General features: G+C 36.5%; 1 long non-coding RNA gene and 1 pseudogene across 2 annotated transcripts; both read right to left on the bottom strand.

Moving 5' to 3' along the window:
- Positions 1–3,260: 3,260 nt before the first annotated feature.
- On the bottom strand, positions 3,261–7,738 carry LOC126726072 (uncharacterized). 2 transcript variants are annotated; one of them, XR_007655679.1, is made up of 6 exons: positions 7,585–7,738; positions 6,790–7,479; positions 5,984–6,697; positions 5,556–5,895; positions 4,557–5,378; positions 3,261–3,929 (listed from the first exon to the last, which is right to left on the bottom strand). It is a non-coding gene; the product is annotated as an uncharacterized LOC126726072 (long non-coding RNA). The 2 variants fall into 2 exon arrangements; XR_007655678.1 differs by having other exon boundaries at positions 4,557–5,895.
- Positions 7,739–8,800: 1,062 nt separating this feature from the next.
- On the bottom strand, positions 8,801–10,218 carry LOC126728238 (putative pentatricopeptide repeat-containing protein At3g49142; annotated as a pseudogene).
- Between the last annotated feature and the right edge of the window lie 6,070 nt (positions 10,219–16,288).

Raw genomic sequence — 16,288 nt, forward strand, 5'->3', positions numbered from 1 at the left:
ACCAACTTTTACAAAACACTCACATCAGTTTATCTATTCTATCATCTATTTTATTTAAATAATAATATTTCTTTAATTTTTTATTATATCAAACAAACCACTACCCACATGGCCCCACCTACCTTTTTCTTTCTTTGTTGTGAGAACATAACAGATGAGAGAGCGACATGGCGAGGAGAGAGAAAAAAAGAATAAAAAAATCATTTGCACAAGAACTATTTATTTGCAAACCAATTTTGTATATTTGCACATTTTTACAAGTATTGATGTGGGTGTTTTTTGAGTTAAAATGTACAAAATTGAGCACTTTTTATATTTTGAAAATTTTTGCAACCATTGATGTGGTTGCTCTTAATATTGCAAAACTCATTGTATGAAATACACCCCATGCACAAAAATTTATATGAACCACATGCAAAGATTGGTGGTTGCTCTTAATATTGCAAAACTCATTATATGAAGATGAAATACACCCCATGCACAAAAATTTATATGAACCACATGCAAAGACAATCTAACTAAGCATTTAACTTTTACCTTCAAAAGAACTACTATATACAAAGGACCTTCCTCTCCTCAAGTTTGCTAGTCACCATTAAAACACAATGGCACTTGGTGAATAAAAAAATGCTGAGTCGTTTGTATAAACACACGCACACCCTTTCCTCAATTGTGTGTTGAGAACAATAAAATACCACTGGCGTTGAGAACAGTAAAATACCCCTTTTTTCTTTTTTAAGTAAAAATAAAATTTCAAATAATTGTGTGTATGACCAATACTATGACATTTTTTTTTAATTTAATATATACAAATGACTTAGAATTCTCGATAAAATAAAATAAAATAAGTTCCTTGAGAGTTTTTAGAGTAATTGTATCTAATAAAGAGTAGAAAAACAATAACCTACCAACTTGTTTGTAGAGCAAACAAAAAAAAAAAAAAAAAAAAAAAACCAGGTTTCGTGATAAAATGAAATATATTTTTTTAATGGACTCTGATTATATGAGTAATGAAAATTAAATAAAGGTTGCGTGGCCTTATTTATCTCTTTGAATCCGCCAATCTGCCATGGTTTTGGGGGAGGCAAACGACCTGTTTTGCATTTGATTGTCATCTTGGTGTCGATTAATAGTTGAAAATACAATTTCTGAAAACAAAATAAAGCTGTTAAAATGCTTTAAACAAAAGTACACTAGTTATTAATAGTTTAATACTAAAAAGAGGTGAAATAAAATGCATCTAACCTTTTCTTTTTGATAAAATTAACCTGTTAAATTTGATTAAGGGAAATGAGAAGTAACATGGTCAAAGATGTTCATGTATCCAAAAAGTTTTTTTCTTTTTTAATGTTCACTTTCTACTAATAACAAGGTACGGAAAATGAAGTGGTGAAAATATTCTTGATACATTCTTAGCAACTTGTAACACTAATTCCCATTAAAAAAAAAAAAAAAAAAAAAAAAAACCTTGTAATACTACTCCTAGACAGGAACAGAACATAAAGATATGTCATCTGGAAACTCCCAATATGCATTTATTAAAATGCTCATCATCTGTATTATTGGACTGTCACAACAGCAGTCATAACACAGAAATAAAGAAGTTAATAGATATGAAAGATGTGCTGATCTAACCAAAAGGGTCCCCTAGGAAAATAATACTGAGAAGAAAAGCAATTTCAATAAAGATTAAATGGAAACAGCTACATAGACTCGCCTCCGTTCTTAAACATTGAGATAATTTATTTAAATTTGTAAATTAGCAAGAAGCATGCAAAACATGGCAGAACAAAGAGCTTTATTAGCCATTATTGTCTAACTTGTCAGATAATTTACTTGGGCTTCTGCTTCATAAGGCCAGAGACAGATGCACAATGTGTTGATTTGTATTCACATTTCTCGCAGCAGGACTGCGGCAATTCAATGACTTTAAGGCACCTACACCATTTGAAAAAACTGCATAAATAAACAACTCTTAAAATGAAAAGAAAATAATGCAATGACATCAAGATTACATAGATTGAGATTTCAACTGCTGCTTTAACATATCCTTACATGAAACCACCTAGAATGGAATCTAGAGGTTTAAGGGACACTCTTGACATATAAAAGAAAACCAGCAACAATTGCTGATACATTGTAGATATTGTCAAAGCAGCTCATGCTTTAGGGTACCTATATATCTCCCTCTTTCTTTGCTCTTTTCCATATATTGTAAAATTTTTCTGTTTAGCAAAGTGAAATAAATGGTGGCATGGAATTCATTTTCAGGTGTGAATTGAGGGTTGTAAGCAATGCAAACCTGTTTTTCATTGAGACCATTTTGAATCATCTTGGTTTGAGAGACTACTTTTCAGAGATCAACACAAACCCAGGTTTTGTGGATGAAGAAGGAAAGCTAAGGATCTTCCCCTACCATGATTTCCACACATCTCCCCATGGTTGCAGTAACTGCCCTCCAAACATGTGCAAGGTATATTATCTTATTATTCCCTTTCATTCTTGATTGTTGCAAAAGTAAGTAGGATAATATAAATTTTTTTTAGAGAATATGTAACTTTGCAACTAAAAGACCAATTTTTTGACCAAGTTGAGAAAGTTGTTGAGAACAGATTGCTTGTTAAGGCAGAAATCATGAGTGGATAGATGGGGGGAGACCTTGAGGAACCAATTGAGAAAATCTGGATTGTTGGGGACACTAGATCTCAACAGCCAATATCAGAATGACATTAATTCAGGTCCAAAAGCAATAGACCTGAACTGCAAGGGAATGGAACAATGCAATGGGTTTTAGTCAGATAGCCTATGCAGCAAACTTAATTTTTAGAGCTAATCTTTTGTTAACAGACTATGTATATTGTTATATGCATGGACCCTCAAGAACTTTTGAAAGTGTATTCATATTAAAAGAAGGTATTATAATATATATAATGCGTGGATAGATCTCTCTCTCTCATTTTACCATGCATTGCCAAGGTTCTATTTGTGGCAAAATTATTAATGACTAACACAGAGTCCCCTAAGTTTTTACTTCAAAATTTAGTTTATGGGTAATCTGTACTTATAGTTTGTAGGCAGCCTCTCTAAAAAAAAGGGGGGGGGGGGTGTAGGCTATCTCCCAATTACCTCTCCTAAACCCACAAAAGTAGGAGTTTTATGCACTGGATATGACTTTATCTTCCCTTTAATCGTAGTTTTAAGCAAAATTCTCAAGTTTTGTTGTATCCTGTTGTGTTGCTGCATGTCTCATGTCTCTACCCTATCCCATCAATCAGTGCGCACTATGTTCCCAACAAACATTCTGATCTAGACAATTCCGGTATCTGCTTGAATTCTTTTTATTATAATTCTCAAGAGACAGTAAAGTAGGGTATGTTTAACGTTTAAGTATAATTTTCCTCTACATGTTCCAAGTGAGAAAGTAAAGATGGGTTAGAAACCATCATAACAGCAGAATCATAGTTATCCAACCAACAAATACAGAATCATTGACCAAACCATGCATATGCTTAAATATAACTGAACATAAAGGAGCTGTAATCAATTTATGCCACTAAGTCTAAGACTAGATACTTATGTAGCCTGCACACAAGGTCAATAAATATTGCCCTGCTTATACTCCTCAAGCCAGTGATGTGGAAATAGTATGGAGCTTTCACAAACCATTCATGGCCATGGGCTTCTCACTGCATCTTTGCTCTTACTAATTAACTTTTATTTAGCTTCTTCTCCACTGCCTCAAGGTATGAACTTCCCATTAATTAGCCTTTTTTTTTATAAGCACAACTCATTCTAGTTGACTGAGTTGAGCATTGACCTCATTCTTATTCATTGAAGGAAACAGACTTCCCTACATGACTTCAGATGTCGAAAAAGTTTCAGGTAAATCTTTTGATTACATTGTTGTTGGGGGATTCCAGAAACAGAAACTTCAATGGCGAGAGCCAAAGTCCAGTTAACAAATGTGAAATATGACAGAAACAAATATATATATATATATATATTTGCTGAAATATTCTGAAATATATCAGCAACATCACATGTTTGCATCCAATGAAAAATGGTAACCTATTCCCACTTTGAATTAATCAACCTACATACACTTTTTGATATATACAAGCATAAATATGAATGCTTGCACCCCAGACATGCTCTAGAAATATCTATTCTTGTATTACACATGCTCCAATGTACACACTCCGAAAAACACACGTGATAAAGTAAAATCACAATGGACCTAAAAACAGAGAAGGAAAACCCAGGTGGCCTATAGCCCCCCTTGGCTCACTACTGTGACAACCAGTACCAGCATCTATAAAAATTCAGTAGTATGGCAAACACATCAGCAACCACTTAACATGTCCATAGAAGCAGGAATACATTGAAAGGAATGTAAGCAGGTCTTTTTCGGTACTTGTTTAGTGCGGCCTATTGTCTTGCACTGAAGTTGGAAGTAGGAATTTTATATATATTTGGTAACAGATAAAAATGACACACTGTAATTGAACAATTCACGCTTAGAAAGATTCATTATTGGAGGAAAAGGAAAAATTTACCTATCTCATCATATATTTCTTTTCCACTTGAAGTAGTTGCTTGATCCTCTCGCCTAGCCACTACAATGAAATTTGACTTGTCCTTTTGAGTGGCATTCTTGGCACTTTCCTTCAATATATACTGTCAATCAAACAGAAAAAGTAAGCAAATTAACCATGTCTTTCAGTTCGAGAACAAAGATAGTGCATGTGCATAGAGTAACATGAAGGCACTGGGAAACATAAGGACAGCAACCACAATATTGAAATAATCAACATAGCTGCTAGAAACTGACATTATCCAAAAGAAAATCACAAAAAGACAAGTTCCAAACAGAAGGGGGTAAATGATAACAATAAGATTATCAAACATAGAGATATTATTGATTTGTCCAGAATGCATTTGTGCTAAATCTTTCAATTAAGATAGGCAACTTCCCACCCTAACAAGTGGAGATAACTTACTAAAACCAGTGAAGACTTCACCCTGCTCAAAAGTATACAGAAAACATAAATGATAGAAAAATAAAATTTACCATTAAATAACCCAAATAATATCCTATCAGAAATAAGAATGGGATAAAAATTAGCATTATTTTACTAGTAGTAATGATCAAAGCAGATCATTTAGTTTTAATGGGATGAAACACCTATGGACTATCTTTTCCTTCTTCCTTATCTTTGTCTCTGCAATTTTGCCATTGCTTGTTTACTTAAATCTTCCATTTTCACATCAATCTCTTACAACTCATTTCCTAACCTTCACCTCGTGTATCATAATTTTCTTCAAAAGCACGCAGTTTACTATTTTAAGAAGCTTTCCAGCATCACTTCAGGTCTGACCTGCATGAACTCCACTACAAGAGCTTAGGAAAGATAGCAGAATGCAACATGGGGACTCAAAAGGAAGGCCAGACTAATGCTAAACAAGAGGATTTTTTTGGTTTCTGCCGAGAGACTGTAGAACCTTGCAATTAAATTAAGGAATAGGAGGCAATGGAAATAATCAAAGGACTGTACTCAAGATGTTGAAAACAATGCTGCTGTGAGCCTGTGACACACAACACACGCTGAAACTTCTGTCACTGTTGAAAGGATGCACAAGCTAGCTAGTTTACTGGTACTGCTACTGGAAAACAAAGATTGCATAAGCAAGCATCCTAAGATACAGGCGAGATTAGGGACGATATTCTAGTGGGGGGAAATTTGAGCAGGATCCTTGAAGGGACAATGTTCTCGTATTCTTAAGAGAGACACACCGCTTGTAGAGCACCATTTTTGGTTCCACCCATGCCATTTGATATCAAAAATCATCCCCGTTTTCTTCTCCTCACTAGTTCCTTGACTGGTCTCACATTGCCTGAAACGAACACAAGCAAATACTAATATGCAAATCATTTAACTATGAAGAGATGTATATGTTATTAGTATGAGTCAAAGTATAGTACCATCTCCAGTCCCATAGTTAGGAGGATGTGTCCAAGTCCGTTGCGACCTTTGCGGCCGATCTTCAACCCGCTCAATTCGTTCACCCTACATCTCCTCAATGTGTGAAGCCTCTGGTGGGGGGCTTGGGAATATCTCTGTCTGGATGAACTCAGTATGCACAAACTCAGAGGGAGCAGCACCAGGGGTGGGTTTTCTAGGAATGGGCATGAATCTCATCTCATCTCATCTCTACCATGTACATCAGCAAGGGTAGTGCTAGGGGTCGTGGGGGAGACGTATGAGAGATGTAGTAGAGAATGTAGGTGGGCAGGTATCATCGCGGACCATGGATGGGGACTGAGATGTGTCTCATGGGCAAACCCATGGGATGGACCCGCATCATCGTGTGACATGTATGGCAATGGACCAGTCGCATCGCAGCCTATGTCATAACCAATGTCCAAACGCATCTCATCTAATGACTGACTTGCCTCCTCCATGGTGTGGTCATGCACAGGTGTGTGACGCTGACCAAATTGATGGCCTCCACGCCCTTGACGTCCACCTACTCGCCGACCACACCCTGCAGTCAGCTCACTCGTGTTGCCCACAACACGTGCATCGTCCAAGGTCAACCGACTAAGCTCTTCAACGGCTTTCAAGGTAGACATAAAGTCGGTGTGGATCTCGGAACCTGGTTTGCACTTTGCCAAAATCTTCAAATGTGATTCAGCCTTTCACAAGTATACAAGAGTAGTGTTAGTAGGTTGAACTAAACTATGTGAAGCAATGTACATTTGTAAAAGAAGAGCCTTTGTAAACTTACCAAAGTGTCCCAGTACGAGGTCTCTTTTGTAATAAAGCGTTGAGTGTGGGGACGAAACCACATCATATACTCGTCATTGTAGCTCATCTCCCCATCAAAGAGTGGTGCATCGACAATTGCAGCATGCGCAACCCATTTAGCAATATGTGGGGCATGTTCTACAGCCCAGTCTCTTTCTTGCTTGCTCTAGAGTGTTATTTTGTGAAGATCAGTTTAAGTATCGACATCGACCGATATACCTTGCTTCATCCGAAACTGTAGGAGAACATGTTCGGGGTGATGGCCTTCAACCACCCAAAAATATATGAGCGGCACGATAGAACTCCATATGTATTGGCCTGCCGTACAATATGCCAGCAGGGAACCCATCATAGACTTATACGGCTCCCACATAATTTGCAATGATCCAACAAATGCAAACAACAGTATTAACAATATAATTAGAAAAAATGTGTAAAGAATGTCAACAATACATAATACAAAGATGTATCTCTACTCTAAAAAGTTTTAACTCCAAAATAAAAAATGTTTATTCATGGTTGGCTTACAATTGTAAGTACAACAACTACATGCCAAAGCGGTCCCCAACAAAGGCACAATATCTAATTTGGCCGTAGCAAAGCAAGTGACATACGATAGGCGTGTAGGACGTGCGTTGCATGTTCAGTTGTGCACTTAGCCCCTTTCCATCTAACAATAACACAAACACAATCTTCATATTAGTTGCTTACATAATCCCCATGCGAAAATGTTAATGCAGAAATGTAAACAGTAACTATCTAAGATCCTACATACCTAACAGTAAGTGGACTTGATGGCAGTGCCTAGCGTGGATGCCTCATCATAGGACACGTGTGGAAACCTAGCATATTTGCTTGGCTTTCTTCTCTGATGCCTTATAGAGGTGTCTACATAGCCAATTTAGTGCTGCACTACCCCAACTATACTTCTTTCCATTGCTGGCTATGTAGACACCCAACATCTCCAATCAGCATACCACCCAACATCTCCAGTCGTTCGCCAAACTTGTCCATAAACAGCATACCACCCAACATCTCCAGTATGTAAAACCGAGTGTACCACTGCACAATCAAGTCAGTGGCATTAGCCGAGAAAGGGTTGCTAAACCGTGACTCAAGCCAAGACGCTCTTAACCTCGCCCCACACAGCACTGCCGTGTTCTCATTAACACCAACATCTTTGCCCGAAGGCCTATGGCCTAGCAACTCAGGGCATAAGTCACCCCAGTCCTCCATATGGGTAAATCCCACCACCGACAAACCATCTACAAGTACTCCAATTTGTAACCTCCATGTCTTGTAGCGCAATAGTCATCTCACTGTGGGACAAGTGGAATGAATGCGTCTCCAGCTAGATTCTCTCCACCAACACTGTGATCAGTGCATGGTTGAGCTCTATATCTGGGACCTGAAGTAGCCCACCTAACCCCGCTTCTATGATATAAGCGGCAACCCGTGGATCTAACCCACCTTCGGGCACACCACTAAATCAGTGACGACAAGTTAGTATACTTGGCACTTCTTGCAAACGGAGCAGCGTTGTATTAATATAGCATTCAATAAGCATGTAATATTTACACTTCAAACTTAAATGCCAATGCTAGGGACAAGTGTATAATAAGAAAAATCTTTGTAGTACATATACTGAGTACGATTTTGGACAAGTGCATACCTCGCCTTCCGAAGGACCATCCCAAAGCAAACTTGAATGATGCTCTGCCTACCTTGTCAAGACAGTACTCACAGAGGGTCCCACTGGATGTGGGTCCATATCTAGCATAAATTAAAGGTGATTAATGGCCCATTAAGTGACTACTAGCTGAGTACATACAGAATGAATATCATAATATAGAATGAAACAGTTAATTTGAAGTACTAAAGTCAATCCCACTAAAAAACTCATCAAGCTCACAAACTTAATTCACCAACTATTGCAAGGAAACTTATTACAATCAAAAGACACATACAATATATCAAACAATTTGTCAGATTCAATATATATAATTAAAAACAAAACAAGCATAGTGTTCAATCCTTGGAATTATCCAATACTCCTCAGTCATCAATTTGAAGTAATATTGTCTCTTTTCCAATAGTCCTGCATGGCTGCAACCAAAGATAACTGAAACAAAGGCAATCGAATCTGGACTCAAAACTAAGTCTCGCATTTTTACAAAAAGTACCACAGCATCATGACCTAGTCCATTAAGACCAAATGCAGAGATCATTGAGGTCCGTGATACAACATCATGGAACTTCATCCTGTCAAACACTTCCCTTGCATCTTGTAAACTTCCACACTTAGCATACATGTCAACCAAGGAATTCTCCAATAACAAAATTTGGTCGAAGTTTCTTCATCTCAACATATTCATGCATCTGCCTTCCTAGAGATAGAGCCAAAAGATCCCCACAAGCAGGAAGAACACTAGCAATAGTGACTGCATCAGGTTCTATCCCATATTTTTTTCCATCTGTATATATAAATTAACTGTTTCACCATTCATTGAATTATTAACATACACTGCTATGATCACATTCCATGAAACAACACTCTTCTTTGCCAACTTCATGAAAATCTCTTTAACATATGAAACATTGTTAAATGATACACTAGTTACAGCCGGCAAGAGGCTAGCTATTGTACCAGCATCTGGTTTTAACCTCGATGCCTCCATTTCTTTACAAAACTCTAATGAATCATCAAACCTTGCATTTTGCACATACCCAACAACCTTGAATTCCAGAAAACAGCATCTCTGCTCAACATCTCATCAATAACTTGCCGAACCTCCATTAAACAACCACATTTCCCATACATTGCAACTAGACCATTCCCCATAAAAAAATTCAAATCAAGCCCAACTTTAATAACAGCACCATGAATTTTCATCCCAACATTGAAATTATACAATCTAGAACACGCTTTCAACACACAAGGATGTGTATAATTATCAGGCTCAAATCCCTGGCAAGCCATGATTTTGAAACAAGAAGAGCATCATAGTACATGTGGTTGTTTACACATCTTCTGATCACAACATTAAGGAAAACAATGTTCTTCTCAGGAATTTCATCATATATGTTGTGTTATACTGGGTTCTCCACGAGCAGCATAAGCCCTCATGAGTTTCATGCCAAGGGAAGGTTTGAGTATAGGGGTTGATCAACAATGATCTTAGAATGGAGTTTCTTCAAGATTTTGATATCTGGGTATTGGTCCAATATTTCACCACACATTTCTTCAGTGAGAGTTGTGCTTCTCTGGGTGAACTCAGGCTTTGGGGTTGAGGAGACTAGATTTTGCAATTGCCTGGCAGTAGAAAAATGGCAGGAAAGAGGAGTGACTGATTTCATGAATGGTTGAAGACTAGAGTTTGGAAATTGAGGTTTGGGATAGTAAAGTCGGATTACTTGATTTAGATATTAGATCACAAGTTTGATATATGGCCAGTGTCTAACTTCCATGGTCTATCATCCTCAACGGATTTCATAACCTTGGCCTATACTACTAGGCTACCATCAGTACCAAGTTCCCAACCATTAAAATGGCTTAGTCTATTAGACCCATTTAACTGTGTACCTCAAGACTCGATTTGGAACAAAATTTGTAATTTACAAAATTCAACATCACATCACCCTTATAACCCCATTTAACTAACCTTTCTCTTCTTGTTAGCCAATCCTATATAGTCAACCAAGAAATGAAAGAATGTTTAGGAATATAGACAGTAAAACATTTGCTTTTCACCATGCAACATTTAATAGCCTCCCAAATGCAAATGCTTATCAGGTGCAGTAGGAAGCCAGATAACTTCGTCTTAAATGCGCCTGATCTAAGCTTTATATTTCTTGCTTTGGATTAATACGAATTCTTATGATCTTGTTGGAGGCTAGAACCAACTTCCAATTATGAATGACACTCAAAAGGCTAGCTGTCATGGTGCTAGAAGCATATAAATATCTATGCACAAGGTTTTGGTAGGGTGGCTCTTTTGGATGTCAATTATCATGACTCAGATAAAACTTTGAATCACCCTTGCCTATTATAAACTTCATCAGAGCTCTAACTGCATCCCTCAAACGAAGCAGTTTTCTTCATGCCCATGTGCTCTCTTGATCTAGAAACCACCCAAAAACTTCTTCTAAATGGAACCACCAACTTCATCAAATGGGAAACTGTATTCCAATCCCAATTTTTTAAACCCAAACTACCCTCCTGCTTTGAAATAGTTGATACCTCCCAAGCAACTCAATCAAGCCCCCACTGCCTTCTCAGCTTTCCTAATCTACAAGTATTGATTAAATCTTTGTTCAACCTGTACATTTTTAGACCCCTTAAACACAACCAGATTAAACTAGTTATTTAAACACAACCTGATTAACCTAGTTATTTAACCAAGTGATTAACTTTAAATAAATTATGGAAAACTAGGTTAACACATATAAATCATATCATTTACAAGTGCGGAAAATAAAGAACACAACGATATGATAACCCAGGAAAACCAAACCAATAAAAAATCTGGGGAGGATTTAACCTAGCTATCTTCAAGGTAAATAAATCCACTATAGAGAATTGAAGTTTACATAATAGTGACTTAGACCAGTAACATCCTATTGCTATCTCGAGTATGAAACTTACTACTACGACCACGTGATAGCTCTGAGTCCACGGACTACTTCTCTCTTGGATTCACAGCAAGCACAAGCACTCCCGCTTGTATATCTTTAAGCTCTTGAATCAGCAATTGATTGATCACCAAGCTCTCAACATCAATCTTGAGATTGGAAACCCTAAGTGTGTATGAAGGCAAACACCTCTAGATCTCATAAGAGATTCACACCCAGCATAAAGAGCAACCCCAAAACGTGGCAGGGTTTTTCCTTTTATACTTAAGGCAAGGCATAAAACCCTACATGTCAAACGGGCTTGGGCTGAGTTGGAAAATTCTACAGAAAAAACAATCTGCATGAGTTTCGATCGATCGAGTCTAATTCTCAATCGATCGAGTCTAATTCTCAATCGATTGAGCCAAGCAGATTTACACAATAAATCCTGCAGTACACTTGATTCCAACTTTACAATAAACACATACTTGGAGCAAGTTTAAAACAAGACTAAACGTTTTGATTATGGTTTGCCAACATTACAAATTGAAGTTCTAATACATTTAAACCTAAAGTCTTAGAACCCAACAAACTCCCCCTTTGGCAATTCATGACAAAACACAAACTAAACAAAATGCTCAAAGTTTACAAAAATAGCCCAATACAAGAACATTGCCCAACACAACAAATTCAACCTAACCACTATCTATCAGTTGCAAGTGTAGACAGCAGCACGATTGAATCAACCTGTATATTTTTATAACACTTAACAAACACATAAACGCATGCGTGGAAAATACAAGTAAAACAAAATAAATTTTTGATTTCACATAAACATAAACTACAAGACATATATCATGAATAACCTCATAAATATAAATCAATAATCTATGTAGCACAATGTGAAACAAGAAACACATATAAACACATCACAGTATCTCCCCCTATTAAAGACAATTCAAAATAAAACAAAATATATCATGAGCCAAAGAATATAAATACATGATGAAGAACCTAAATACAATCTAAAGCACCCAGCTCCAAAACACAAAAATCTCCCCCTATCAACAAAATCTCCTACTAATATGTACTCCCCCTTTTTGTGATAAATTGCCAAAGGGCAATCACTCATCATCAAAAGAAGGTGGCTGAGGTGATCGTCGAAGACTCTCCAAATCTGGTCGCAAAGACCGAAACTCATCAAGCATGTTCACCAAAAGCTGACCATGAGCCACCTAAATGGTCATTACAGTCTCCAACATACGACAAATATCCGAATCATCTGAAGTAGAAGGCGGAGGAATAGCAGCAGCAATCAGATTAACGTATGCATCAACAACCGGATCACCTATAGAAGAGGGAGGAGGAGGTGGTGCACTAGAAGAGGAAGAAATGACTTTATGGCGTTTAAAGCTAGCTCGCATCTGAGCAGCCCTCTGCCTAAGAAAGATGGCACCTATAGGAGCAATAATATGAACAGGTTCAGATGCTGGAAACTCATCTAATCCTAGATGTAACAAAATCCGGTGAATAAAGACGGGGAAGAAAAGAGTATAAGCAGTAGAACTACTCCTATGTACCTCAATCAAAGAACGAATGAAAAGATGAGGAAAGCTCATAGGAGCATTAGTGACAAGCGCATACAAAAATGCACATCTCTCCAAAGGAATGGTGTGCAGATGAGAGATAGGCCAGATCGAATGGCAAGAAATCCGAATGAAAAGATAGTGAATCTCGGTCTACTCTTAAGAGGTGATCCGAGGATCAGAATCCCATTGGAAAGAAGTACCAGTAATAATTGACATAATGTCATCAAGAGACGGAGACTCATTGTAAGGATAAACAGAATGCTGGACCAGTGACACCCTAAGAGCAGCAGCCATTACAGAAGGAGTAACGGTGTACTCTTCACCCCGTATCCAACTTCTCACAATAGTGTTAGAATCATAGGAGTGGACAGAGAGGTTCGAGTAGAACTCTCTAATCAAGGTAGCTGGAGGAGGATGATCAACATCCAACAAAGGCAACCAGCCCTGACAATCAAAGTTTCTCCTAATCTCACCATCTAACTCATCTAAAATGACCTTATGCTTAGCCCACACATTCCTATGAATGTTCAGCTTCTCATAAGTTTCTTGACTTTTCTCACTAAGGAACCTCTCACTATCAAAGGTGGGGGCAGAAGAAGAAGAGGTGGAGGTCCTATAAGCTCTAGTCTTCCTAACCATGATGTTAAAAAGCAAAAAGGAAAGACAGAAAAGAGACAAAAGACAAAAACAAGAAAAACCAAGGGCAGATTGCAAGTTAACACAAAAATATAGAAAATAACAATTTATATGATGCATGAACAATATCAACACATGATGCATGCTCTAATACAATGAGAATAAGTTCAATTGCACTTCAAAATCGCAAAATTGGTTTGAGCATAGAGTTTATATCAAAAACCCCAAATTTTGAAAACCATTTTTCACAAATCTCAACAAATTGATCAATTAATCATTACACAAGTGAGATAACAGTTTATAATGACCAAATCAATCAATCAAACCAGCCAATTTCATCAATTAAAGCTCAATTGAAAAAAAACCCCAAATCGGGTACTTGCAAGCCCTAGAAAATTAAAATTTTCCAAAATCAACAAATTGATCAAATTAATTCCCAAGGATCAGATTTATATCATCCCACAACAAAAACCCAATGATAAATTTGGAAAGAAAAGGCTTAAATCAACAAAAACCCCAATTTTCTATAGGTTCGAAATTTTCCCAATATGCATGACAAAAATGCATGAAACTTGAAAATAAATGAAAAAGGAAGGGTATAAAGGTCTTACCGGCCTTAGAGGACAAAAACCCTTGAAGAAATTTGAGGGAAGACGACAAAAATAGTGATTGGAAGCCTTGACCGATCGAAGAGAGAGAGAAAAGTGTTTTGAAAAAGTTTGAAAGTGATTGAACAAGTGAAAACTCAAAGTTTTTAAAAAACGCTCTATGCGATTTTAGATTGATCGAAAATTAGATTTGATAGATCGAAAATGCCTTCGATTGATCTAGAAGCAATCGAGTAGTGATCGAAACGGTCATATTTAAACCAAAATTTTAATCGCATTTTCAATCAGTCGAGCAACAGGTTCAATCGATCGAAAATCTAGAAAAATTAAATTTTTGAAAAAACAGAGAAATTTTATGCAGAAACTCCTCAAAGCATAGTATTTTATGAATAAAATACATAAGTATGAAATGAAATGCTTTTCAAAAACAATTGTATTGAACCCAGATTTCCCAAAATTATGATTTTCAATCAATTTTTCTTAAGTTCTCAAATTTCAAACACATTTTGCACTAAACTCAAGGAAGTTTCAATCTTGGATGACCAAAACAAAATCACACATAATAACATGTACACAGTTTAGCAAAGAGTAACTTGTGTAGTATGTGCAACTAGCAAAAGTTTGAAATACATGTGAGGTGATATGTAAATAGAAATCAAGCACAATTTCTACAAAATTCATCACATAAAATTTGAAAGAGACTATCACCTAAAGAGTTACATCATATAACTCGTACATTTCCTAGAAAACAAGTTTGTAATCATGTAAGTTTCTTGATTTGCCTCATATTATACACACCAATTTTATTTGATCAAAAACTTATTAATAATAGCCAGGATAATGTACACACCAATTTTATTTGATTGAATTCATTATAGTCCAATAATATACACACAAATTTTAGCATTTAAACCGAGGCTACAACTTATATTCTTTTTGTGCATGTGCTACATTTTCTTAAATACAAAATCTTATGATATGCACTAAGATGTTCATAATTGGCTAGTAAACAGTGGTGAAATGGTTATTTATGCCTTTCTCAATAAGTTCAAGTCCGACAATCAAAGACATGTGATTTTAAAATCAAGATCATGTGATTAAAAACTATAAACGTTTTCCCACACAACATGCACTACAAAGTTCAAATTAGTAAAGTGCAATAAATAAGCTCATCCAAGCTAAATAAGGTACATAGACATGTTATGTAAAAATAAATTGGCCAACCTTGATTTCAAATCCAAGACAAATAATGCAAAACACATTTTGCTTCCCTTTTCCCTTTTTTTTTTTATTTTTTGGAAAAGAAATAACAAAAACAACCTAGAATGAAATGCATAAATGTTATGTAATGCAAATCCTAGAAAAACAAAAACAACAAAGAGGAATGATCACAAAGAGTAGAACGATGAAGCACAAGGACCATGAAAGCCAAAGATGATCAGGGACATAGAATCACACCAAGTACTTGATGAAGTGTCTTAAACTTGCTTCTATCAAGAGGTTTGATGAAGATGTCAGCATTCTGACGTTCAGTAGGGATATACTCAAGAGACACAATCTTTCTTTCAACAAGATCCCTAATAAAATGATATATAATCTCTGTGTGCTTCATCTTAGAATGTTGAACAGGGTTTTTAGCGGTATCAATAACACTAGAATTATCACAATAAACAACCATGGTGTCTTGTGTTATCCCATGTTCTACCATCGGCATTACTGGCCCAATCAGAATCAGGAAAATCCAGCAAGAGACAGATTTGACTCTTTGCTATAAAACAATCCATAATCACAAGTTCCACCAACATATTTTAACAGCATTCAAATGTGAAACCTTAGGATTAGATGAAACCTAGAACATACCAACACTAAATGCAATATCAGGCCAACTAGCAATTAAATACAAAAGACACCCAATCATACTTTTATATAATGTAACGTCAACAGACTTACCTAATGGATCATTGGTTAATTTTGCATTTGCAACCATTGGTGTTCTAGCATGTGCAGCCTTGTCAAGTCCAAATCTCTTAACTAG

Source organism: Quercus robur, chromosome 5 (genome assembly GCF_932294415.1).
Source record: "Quercus robur chromosome 5, dhQueRobu3.1, whole genome shotgun sequence".
NCBI classification, from domain to species: Eukaryota; Viridiplantae; Streptophyta; class Magnoliopsida; order Fagales; family Fagaceae; genus Quercus; species Quercus robur.